The sequence below is a fragment of the Cryptomeria japonica genome, chromosome 10, assembly GCF_030272615.1.
Source record: "Cryptomeria japonica chromosome 10, Sugi_1.0, whole genome shotgun sequence".
NCBI classification, from domain to species: Eukaryota; Viridiplantae; Streptophyta; class Pinopsida; order Cupressales; family Cupressaceae; genus Cryptomeria; species Cryptomeria japonica.
Genome location: NC_081414.1, coordinates 859,835,934 through 859,847,281, shown reverse-complemented (window position 1 = coordinate 859,847,281; position 11,348 = coordinate 859,835,934).

Here is an 11,348-nt window from a genome sequence, read left to right as displayed (position 1 = left end):
GAATCGATCAACATTTATGATACATTTTGGATGGAATAAGTTTTTATATTGAATGGATATGTGCAGGAGTAAAGTCTGTGAGCTTTACATTTATTGATAATCATCTTGTAGTGTTCTTTTGTGTTGATAAATGAATGTGAAATCCTTTCTCACTTTTTTGTGAAAAGTGTGTTTGTTTCTGAGTTATCTGTATAATAATTTATTGAATATGTTATGAGGAGTTGCACTCTTATGTAGAGGGTAAACCTAAACTCAATTAACCTAACTGTTGGTTTATCTGATTTTTCATGAAGAGTATGCACTAGTCATCATTTTAAATATATAATAGAAATCAAAGAAAAGGAAAATCTGGTAACCAACATCATGCAATAAGATTGATCATTTTGCTTCTATATGACCTGAAAGAGCTACTAGGAATCATGAAAGATTTGTGAGGAATTATAAGCCTAATACTGAATATCAGAGTAGACCTAGATTCACAAGGAATAAGGATAAATCATGTTATTATTCTAGTGATGATGAATTTTTTATTTCACATGATGATGATGATGAACCTGTGAGTGGATCGGGTAATGGAGCTTCCTCTAGCAAAGATTGAGTCTTTATTAATATCAAGGATGATTCTCTGGAATCTATCATTGAAGCAACACATACTGGGGAAAAGGCTTTGGCTGCTAAAATTGAAGAAAAGGATGAATGGGTCATAGACAGTGGATGATCGCATCACATGTCTAGTGACAAGAGAAAATTTCTATCACTACAAGAATTTGATGGTGGATTGGTCAAATTTGGAGACAATAAGGCATGTAGGGTCAAAGTAATAGGAACAATATCTTTGGATGGTAAGACTAATACTGATAACATTTCCTATGTTGAAGAAAAGCATAATCTTTGAAGTGTAGGTTAGATGGTGGATAGAGGATTTCATTTGCAATTCAATAATGAAAAGTGTAAGATCATCAATAAATCTAGACCGGAGATTGCTTCTAGAACTCAAGCCAAAGGTAATATATTTCATTTGAACTCTAGTAAGAAGGATTACTTAATTACTCAGATTGATGAAAGTTGGTTATGGAATAAGAGGATGTGTCATGTAAATTTCGATTGCATAGTGAAGATCAATTCAATACTGACTATCAGAGATTTGCCTAAAATTGTTAAACCTTATAATCCGATATATAGAGAATGTCAAACAGGTAAGCAAGTTAGAACTTCTTTTAGAAGTATACATGATAAATCTAATGAAATTCTTGATCTTATTCATAATGATTTGTGTGGACCAGCAAGGACTAAAAATTTTCAGTGTGATAGATATTTTATGTTACTTATTGATGACTATTCTAGAATGATGTGGGTAGCATTTTTGAAGGAAAAATTTGAAGCTCTTGAGAAATTTTAAATCTTTAAGGCTATGGTTGAGACTGAGACATGACTAAAGATAAAACGTTTAAGATTAGATAATGGCAGTGAGTTTACATCTGGTGAGCTCAACAAATTTTATTAGAGGAATGGTATTAGGAGACAACTTTATGCACCTAGGAATCCATAGCAGAATGGATTGATGGAAATGAAGAACAAAACAATATTGGATGTAGCAAGGACTATGATGACTAATGCTAGATTACCTGATATCTATTGGACAGAGGCTATCAATACCACTGTATACACTTTCAATAGAGTACACATTAAAGGTGATATCGGTAAGACTCCTTATGAACTATGGTTTCGCCATACTCCTATTGTCAGATATTTCCAATTTTTTTGAAGTAAATGTTACATTAGAAGAGATAATGCATTAGGAAATTTTGATCCTAGAAGTGATGAAGGAATATTTTTGGGTTATTCTACTAAGAGAAAAGCATATAGATGTTATAACAAAAGATTGAACTGGATAATGGAAAGCATAAATGTCAAGGTGGATGAGCATGATAGTAATCAGATCAGAGCATATGATTATGGACCAAAAGATAAATTTATCAGACCTAAATCGATAATCCAAGAATCAGTTTAGAAAAGTGAACCAGTGACTTCGATAGTATTAGAAAATTAATCAGTGACAGAGGAATGACATAATGAGTCAACAAATAAAGAAAATTCAAAGACTCTGAGGTATGTAAAGCTAAATCATTCTAAAGATCAGATCATTGGAGACAAAAGAAAAGGTGTGATGACTAGGAGAAGGTGAGCTGTTGAAGAGGTATGTTTAATTTCTTAAATTGAACCAGAATATTTTATTGAAGCAAGTAAGGATGAAAATTGGATAAAATCAATGGAAGAGGAATTAGACTAGATGGAAAGAATAAGACATGGGAACTAGTACATAGACCTAAAAATAAGAGAATTATTGGAACTAAATAGGTTTTCAAGAATAAATTGGATGAGGAAGGTAAAGTGGTAAGGAACAAGGCTATATTGGTTTGCAAGGGGTATTCACAGGAAGAAGGTGTTGATTATGAAGATACTTTTGCTTGGATTGCTAGAATTGAAGCAGTAAGACTTTTTCTTGCTTATGATTCACACAAGAACTATAAAGTATATCAGATGGATGTCAAATATGCATTTCTGAATGGAGATCTTGAAGAAGAAATTCACATTAAGTAACCTGATGGATTTTATTTATCAGAAGACAAGGACATGGTTTGGAGGCTAAAGAAAGCTTTATGTGGACTAAAACAGGCCCCTGGAGCATGTTATGCTAGACTAGATAAGTATCTTTCAAAATTTGTCTTTAGAAAAGGTAATGCTGATAGAAACTTATATTACAAAATTGAGCATGATGATATATTGATTATTGAAGTCTTTGTGGATGATATCATTTTTGGAGGAGAGGAAGGTCTATGCATGAAATTTGTTGATGATATGAAGAATGAATTTGAAATGTCTATGATTGGTGAGATGAAAATTTTCTTAGGCTTGCAGATTACTCAGACTGATAAAAGTCTTTTCATTTGTTAAACTAAGTATGTGAAGGAGTTACTTAAGAAATTTGGACTTGAGAATTCTAAACCTGTCGGTACTCCTATGATAAACAGTTGCAAATTGTTATAGGATAGTGAATCTCCTAAAGTGAATCTAAGAAGATACAAATCAATGGTTGGTGGTTTGATGTACCTAAATCAGACTAGACATAATGAATGTTGTTTGTATTACTTCTAGATTTCAGTCAAACCCTCGACAAACTCATGATATTGTTGTCAAAAGGATATTCAGATATTTTGTAGGTACAACAGACTCTAGGTTATGGTTTTTGGCCATTTGGAGGAATTGATTATGTGTTGCACTGATATTTTGTCATTGATGCCAATACTAGATGTTTTGGTTTCTTTACTGGTAACCTTCTAGTCCTATTAGGTTGTTTAGTTTCTCGTTGGTTAGATTATGATGATTCGGTATTCTTCAGTATACTTTGGCTTATGGAATTGGCTTAGATATGCTATTCATGTTGCTCAGATTTATGTTCAATCAATTGGTTTTGATTTGGTGATCAGATGATATCCTGTATGGTCGTAAGTTTGGTTTGTTGATCTGGTGAGGGTTTCACTGACAGAGCTTTGATGAAGGTGTTTTGATGTTATGCATAAGTGGTGTTGGTGGGGCTTCTAGTAGAGATTCAGGATGCTGATGGTGATTATGTTTGAGACTTGGCTGATTGGGATCATTGCTATAGTGTGTGTGGACCTAAATTGGGTCTGGTTTATCTAGGTTATGGACCAGCTTAATGTAACATGTTGATTGGACTTCTTTATGTGTTTCTGGGATGTCTTATGGGTTGGATATTATTTGTTTGGTCTCAAAATGACATGTTTTCTAATTATATAATTTATTTATTGTGTGGTGGCCGATCTTATTATTTTTGGTGGAGGGTTTGTATATATATGAGGTAAGATCTCATTGTAGATCTTATGTAAGGATAAGGAAAGGATGTATAGGAGTGAATAATGTAATAATCATTCATGTAGAGGATCTGGTCAATCATTGGTGATTGAGTTGGGTCTTGTAAGAGGATTAAGTCCTCCAGTATTGAGGTTAACCAGAACTTTACTCAAGCATATGAGATGCTATCATTAAGGTTCATTCTCTCTTCCAGATTATAGTCTATATTTTTATGTAGTCAGTGAGACTCCTATTGTAATGAGTAGTGTGCTCTAATTTGTTAGCCTTGTTGCAAGTGTAGGCCCCTTAATTTGTAATCACATACTTACTGTAGAAGTATTATATGACTGTGGGTAGGCTTCCCACTATGTTTTTTCCCTTTATCGAGTTTTCTACATACAAATCTTGGTGTCATGTGGTGGTATTTATTCTCTAATTTTTTCTTGTGCTTAATTGGTTTATTTACTATTTCAATATTTGGTTTATACATTCTGGTATTGATCTTTTGGGTTCAAGTATTAAAGGTTTTAATTGCTTAAGGTTCTGGTAATCTGGTGACAACTGATTCAGCCCCCCCTCTCTCAGTTGTCTTCTAGTTATTTGAACTATCTAACAATTGGTATCAGAGCACTAGTCCTCTCTACAAAAGCTTAACCGTTTGTGGAAGATCCTATGACATCTAATAGTTCGAGTTCATCTAGTTCATTTGTTGTTATCTTTTAGATAAATTCATAGGCTTGATGGAACAAATTGTAGAGTATGGAAGATTCAGATGGAGACTCGTCTAAGATGTCTTGGTAAGGAAATTTGGGAAATCACAGAGAATGGAGTAACCCCTTTTAATCTAGCATCTAACAATCCTTCTCTAGCAAACATGGATAAGGAGCTTGAGAATGATTGTAGAGCTAGAGAAGCCCTCTTGTGTGTACATTCTAATCATCAAATAATGGGATTAATTGACAAATCAACAACAAAGGCTATATGGAACATGCTGGAGACTCTAAATGAAGGTGACCCTACTATTAAGATTGATAAACTTGATGGTTACTGGGTGAGATATGAAAACTTGAAGATGGAAGAATATGAAAGGATTACTACATTCATGGAAAGGGTAAATGAAAGTTTTATGGCAATTCAATGTTGTGGTGGATCTCTGAGTGAAGATGAAATATTTTCTAAAGTTCTAAGAGCTTTGCCATCAGATTATAAGATGAAGGCTACTGCAATTAATAAATTGAGAACAATGCCTAATAATTTTGTCAATAGAGATACCTTGGTTGGGAAATTATCTTCTTTTAAGCTCAAAAAATTTGGACCTTCTGAAACTATGAAGTCTGAACCTTCTTTTCATGCATCTACATCATCAACTGGTAGGCACGATTGGAAAGCTTTGTATTCAAAGGAACTGGATGATATGAAAAGTAAAGATGAATAATTTGAGCAACTTGAAGCCCTATTTTCTAGAAGAGTACCTAAGTGACCAATAGGAAGTAAGTATGAAGGAAAATATGATAAACCTAGAGGATCTGGTTAATACTAATAGGGGGGTGAATTAGTATTAACAAAAACTAAAACTTTCAACACCAGAACAAACTTATCTAAGATTTGAAAACATTTGATACATAAACCAAATCTTCATAACAAATTTCCTTATCAGATCTAGATAATCATTTCCAGATCAATCATTAATTCAATATCAGATCAACAAACAATGTTACCAACTTATCAACTAATCAAGATGTTAGGAACAAAAAGGGAAACTGAGGGGGGGGGGGTGAATCAGTTGTCAATTAATTTCAACCTAATTATAACTTAATCAAACTTGATACTTGATACCGGTAAACCAAACTTAATATTGGTTAATAGATTAGCAGTTAATATCACTACCGATGAAACTTAATCCATGAAATAGAAAGAGAAACAACATCCGCAACACATAACACAAAGCTATTGACGTTGGAAACCCTGTAAGGGGAAAAACCATGGTGGGAAACCTTAGTTACAATCTGATGATACTACTGTAGATAGTATGTGTACACAAATGGGGTCTGCACATGCAGAAAGGTGAACCGCCTAGAGCACACTACTCAAATGGGAGTTAGAATGACTATAGTAGGATGGTTAAATCATAGAATAATGTACTACTCAAATTATCATCTCCAATGTTGGATTTAGTACCGGTTAAGCTCTGATAAACACCTTCAAAACTTCCTTGAACCTTCTCTATGGTCTGCTCATATGATCTTCAATACTTGCACATACCATGTTACAATTCCGTAACCTTACATACAATATTATCTATGTCATCTCACAAATGAGATCTTAAATATATACAAAACCTAAGACCAAATTTGTAGGTCGTCTTACCAAGATATTACAATAAAATCAATTACAAATAAATCTTGATGTGATGCATCATGTTGGCTCAATACATTTACAACAATATCCAATTAATAAATCATCTCCATAGCATGTCATGTTGATCTAGAATAGATAACACATACCAGTCCATAACCTAGACCAATCTATCGGTAACAACAAATATGTCAACCCGATTAGACCAATAACCAAAAAACCAAACCAAGTATCCAAACCATGTCTTCAACATAGTCAAGTGATCTCTAGATGATAACAAGCATCATCAGTTTTGGTGAACCATATAACCTTCCGATGAACAATATAGTGGTGACTATGCATAAGTCACTAAACTTGCCGATGAACACAATGTGTTGGTTCAACAGTAAACCAATATAACCATAGTGCCAAATCAACAATGTAGATCTCTAGAAGGATAAGTGTTGACATCAATGACAAAACTAATGCAACACATCCATAATACCAATACAAGATGCTTCATCAATCATATAATCATCAATATCGGTAATCAATTTAATATCTTTGAAAAACAAACATAAACTGTCTTTACCAGTTATTAGAAATAAAACATGAACATCACAAGAAAAGCATACCACACGTTAACACCATGATTTTCACATGGAGACCCAAATAGGGAAAAACCACGGTGGGAATTGGTACCCACAAATATTTTGCACTCTTTTGGAATGCACCATGTTAGGAGCCAAGCCTGGTTACAAGCTTACAATGATGCTCTCTTAGAAGCAGATCCTGTTAGGAGTCACCTAGTTAAGGGATTTACCTTAGTCCTGTTAGAAGATTTGATCTATTAAGATCAACCTCACAAGAGGATTTGGAACTCAAATATTGAGTCACCCTATTAGGGGATTACAATTTGAGGCTTGTTAGGACCCACTCAGTTAAGGGATTTTAGCTGCTGTAATTGCTAGAGAACAACAACGAATAATCTGTGTATAGAAATCCACTGCTTTTTTTATCAGATCCAATTAAGTTCTAAGTGTGCATCTCGATGGCATATCTTCTCACACTCTGGTTCTACTTCCCACATTTCTCAAAATCACCGACGCTTCAAAACATCAACCTTGCCAACATAAATAACTTTTACAACTAGGTCGGCATCAAAATCCTAAGACTTACTACATAGATCATCACAAATCTTTACAATTCATTAAAAATAATCATATGGATCATTACAATCAATTACAAATCAATATTGGTCATTGAATAATCATAAATCATCATAGTGAGTCATCTGGTACAGAGTCAAACCCTTAGCACATTTTACTAAGCACTTTGCACATTCCCAAGAAATTGCTTGTCCAAACGCATCAAAACACATTTCAAACACATCACGTGGTTTGTGCCACATTATCATGAACACATGAACTTGATGTAGATCACTGCCAAACCAAAAATCATTACCAGTGAAGAGAATTCTTTACCGGTCTTTAAACCCTTCTTAAACCCTAGCAAAAGTTCATCAAAATTTCAAAATATGCCTTCCAGAAATCAACATAGGTTGTGGTTCTAGTCACACACTCAAATCCATCATAAAATCTTGTGTATCAAACCACAAGTCATCAAACATTTCCAATCACCTGATTCCATCAAAACTTATCTGCTTTACCGATTAAGGTCCTAATTCACAGTCTTGCCCGTAAACTTTGTCAAACTATCAAACTCTTACCTCGATAGACCAAATCACTTAGCCAACAAGTCAATCACCAAAAATCAATTGTAAACATCATTAAACATTAGTTGAATCTGGTTGACATCAATAACAATATAAATAATTGATCATGTCATCTCCTTCTACCAATACAGTCATTCACCATCATCTCATCTTCATCAGCTATGCCAAACATGCCAACAATCTCCCCTTTTGGCAATGATGACAACAATAAATATCAATATAATCAACTCATACTATTCTTCTATGTTCTAGACCTTCTCAGCAACTCTTCTCTTCTCTATTACATCTCATCTGTCCATTATACTATATCTACTCTAACTAATCATATGTCTTCTCTTAATCATATTTCTTCTCCCAATCGTATTTCTGATCCCAATTGTATTTATTCTCCCAATCATATTTCTTCTTCCCCTTTGACAAAAATTCAAAAGGTGCATAAGCATAAAAAAATATCAAGTCTACTGTAGTTGTTGTCTTTAACATGTTTGCAAACACATCTAAGTTACTCCCCCTATGGTGTAGCCTGCATCTCATCAATCCAAAGTGAAAAATAGTCATGAAGCCCACTGGGTTGATGCATCTTGCATTCTAGTTTTGACTAAGTAGGGGTCTAACCCCTAATTTACCTCTGAGATACTCAAAGATTTTCTTCAGCAATGGTTTTGTGAAAATATCTGCTACTTTCTGTTTTCTTGTCATATACTCCATGCGAACTTGTTTTTCCTATACTCTTTCCCTTAGAAAATGATATTTCAATTCTATGTGCTTTGTTCTTGCATGTAACATAGGATTTTTTGAAATAGTGATTGCACTAGTATTATCATAGTAAATAGTTACCTGATCAAACATATCAAATCTGAATCCTTCAAGAACATATCTCATCTAGATTGCCTACGCGCAATTGATTGATGTTGAAACATACTCTACCTCTATTGTTGAGTGAGAAACACACATTTTCTTCTTACTTGTCCAAGAAACCAGTCTACCTCCAAGAAGGAAATCTCCATCAGTAGTTCTTTTCTAGTCATCTACATTGCTTGTCCAATCTGCATCAGTAAACACATTCAAAAAGAAATTTCCTTTATAACGATACCACAAACTATAATCTATTTTGCCTTTCAGGTACCAAAATATCCTTTTCACCACTACCAAGCGAGTCTCCTTGGGATCCTTTTGAAGTCTAGCAACCAATACAATAACATGTACAATATTTAGTCTTGTACGAATGACATAATGCAGTTTACCAATCATAGACTTGTATTCTTTCTCATCCACAAATGGTGAGTCATCTTGCTTAGACAACTTGCAACCTGTCACCATCAATGTACTAACCGGTTTACAATCATCCATGCCAAATGTTTTCAACACTTCTTTGACATAATTACTTTGATAGATAAAAATTCCACCATCCAAATGCTGGACTTACAACCCAATAAAAAATTTAATCTCTCCAATAAGAGACATCTCAAATTCCTTTTTCATTTCCTCATCAAAATCCATGCTTAGGTCATCACTACCAACAAAGATAATGTCATCCACAAATACTTTACCTATCAATACTTTCTCTCCATCAATATTTAGATATATGTTACTGTCCTCACTGGTACGCTAGAATCCTATCCTGATCAGGTGTGCATGCAACCTTTCAAACCATGCTCTCAGTGCTTGCTTCAATCCATGTAGTGCTTTATGTAGTTTGAAAATCATATCTTTGTCATCAGATAAAGAAAATCCATCTGGTTGTTCTATGTATACTTCCTCTTCAAGAATTCCATTCAGAAAGGCTAACTTGACACCCATTTCATAGACTTTAAATCCTTTAAATGCAACATAAGAAAGTAACATTCTTGCTCCTTCCAATCTTGCCATAGGTGTGAAGGATTCACCATAATCTTCTCCTTCTTCATATGCATAGCCTTTGCAAACTAGTCATTCTTTATTTCTGACAACCTTTCTTTCTTCATTTAACTTGTTTCTAAAAACCCATTTGGTTCCAATCACATTCTTGTCTTCTGGTCTAGGAACAAGTATCCATGTCATGTTCTTCTCTATTTGATCTAACTCCTCATTCATTTCACTAATCCAGTCATCATCCTTTAATGCCTCTCTTACTATTCTCGGCTCAATAGTAGAAACTAGAGAAGAATTTCTCTGATTTTCCTCCTTGTTTGTACTCTAGCATGTTTATCTCCAATTAATTGTTATTCTGAGTGATTTAAGTTAACATACCTTGGAATAACTAGTTTTGGTGCTGTGCTTCCTGCTTCATGTTCTTCATCGCTCTTTGCATTTACCAGTTGAGTACCTATTTCTACAATATTTTGCTCATCAGTCTTCTACACTTCCGGTTCTATGAACACAAGTCTTTCTTCATCTTTCTCAAACTTAGATCTATTGGACTCACCAGATTTCTCAAGGAGTTCATCTATCTTCACATTAGCACCCTCAATGATCTTCTTAGTTCTCTTTTTATAACATTTAAATGCCTTACTCTTTGTAGAGTAACCAAGAAAATGTTACTACTTATCAAGTTGCCATTAGTTTTATGTTCAAAGTTATTCTATTTACTCTAGCTGGTTATCTCTATCGAAATATTCAGTCGGTATGCACAGTCTAATTGGTTAAAGAAGAAAGTAGTTAAGAACCTAGTATGCACTGAGCTATCTACCGAGTATCATTCCATGTCTACCGAGCAACAAAGCTGACACACCGAGTTGATATACATCGAGTGAAACGTGTTACAAGATTCATTGAACCTAGACATACATATGAAAATGTGTTACAAGATCAAGGAACATAGAACTGTTATCACATTGGAAATTGCACCTAAAGATTGTGTATGATTTTGAGGTCATCTAACCAATGAATTATTTTGCATGGTTATTCATTCGATAAAACATGTTTGTAAGATCGAAGCAATGAATGGATCACCGACATAATAGATCTATTTATACAACATAGATTAAGATCAAAAATATACATGCAACATGATTGAAAGGAAGATATAGAAATATATGAAGCAAGACATGTGAAAGCACTAAGTGTTATGACTGTTACAGAGACACATAGGTCATCGAGAAAGATTTCAGAGAACAGTCAAAGAACAGAGTAAATAGAAGGGTTTATCTAGTTACTATATGGGTTACCGATGTATGCTATAAGCAAGGTAATCTTATTCTAAGCACATAGAATCTGCTATAACATTCCAGATGTAAAGTTGCAGATATTTGTAATTATTTTATTGTAATATTTTGAAGTTGTAAGAGAAACCTTTAATAGGGTAAAAGACTCTAATCAAGTCTATAAATTGTAAAGCCTCTAACCAAGTGCAGCATTTAGATGATATGTTGTAAAATCCTTTAGCAAGGTAGATCTAACAGATCTTGATACTCCTAATAGGGTAAGC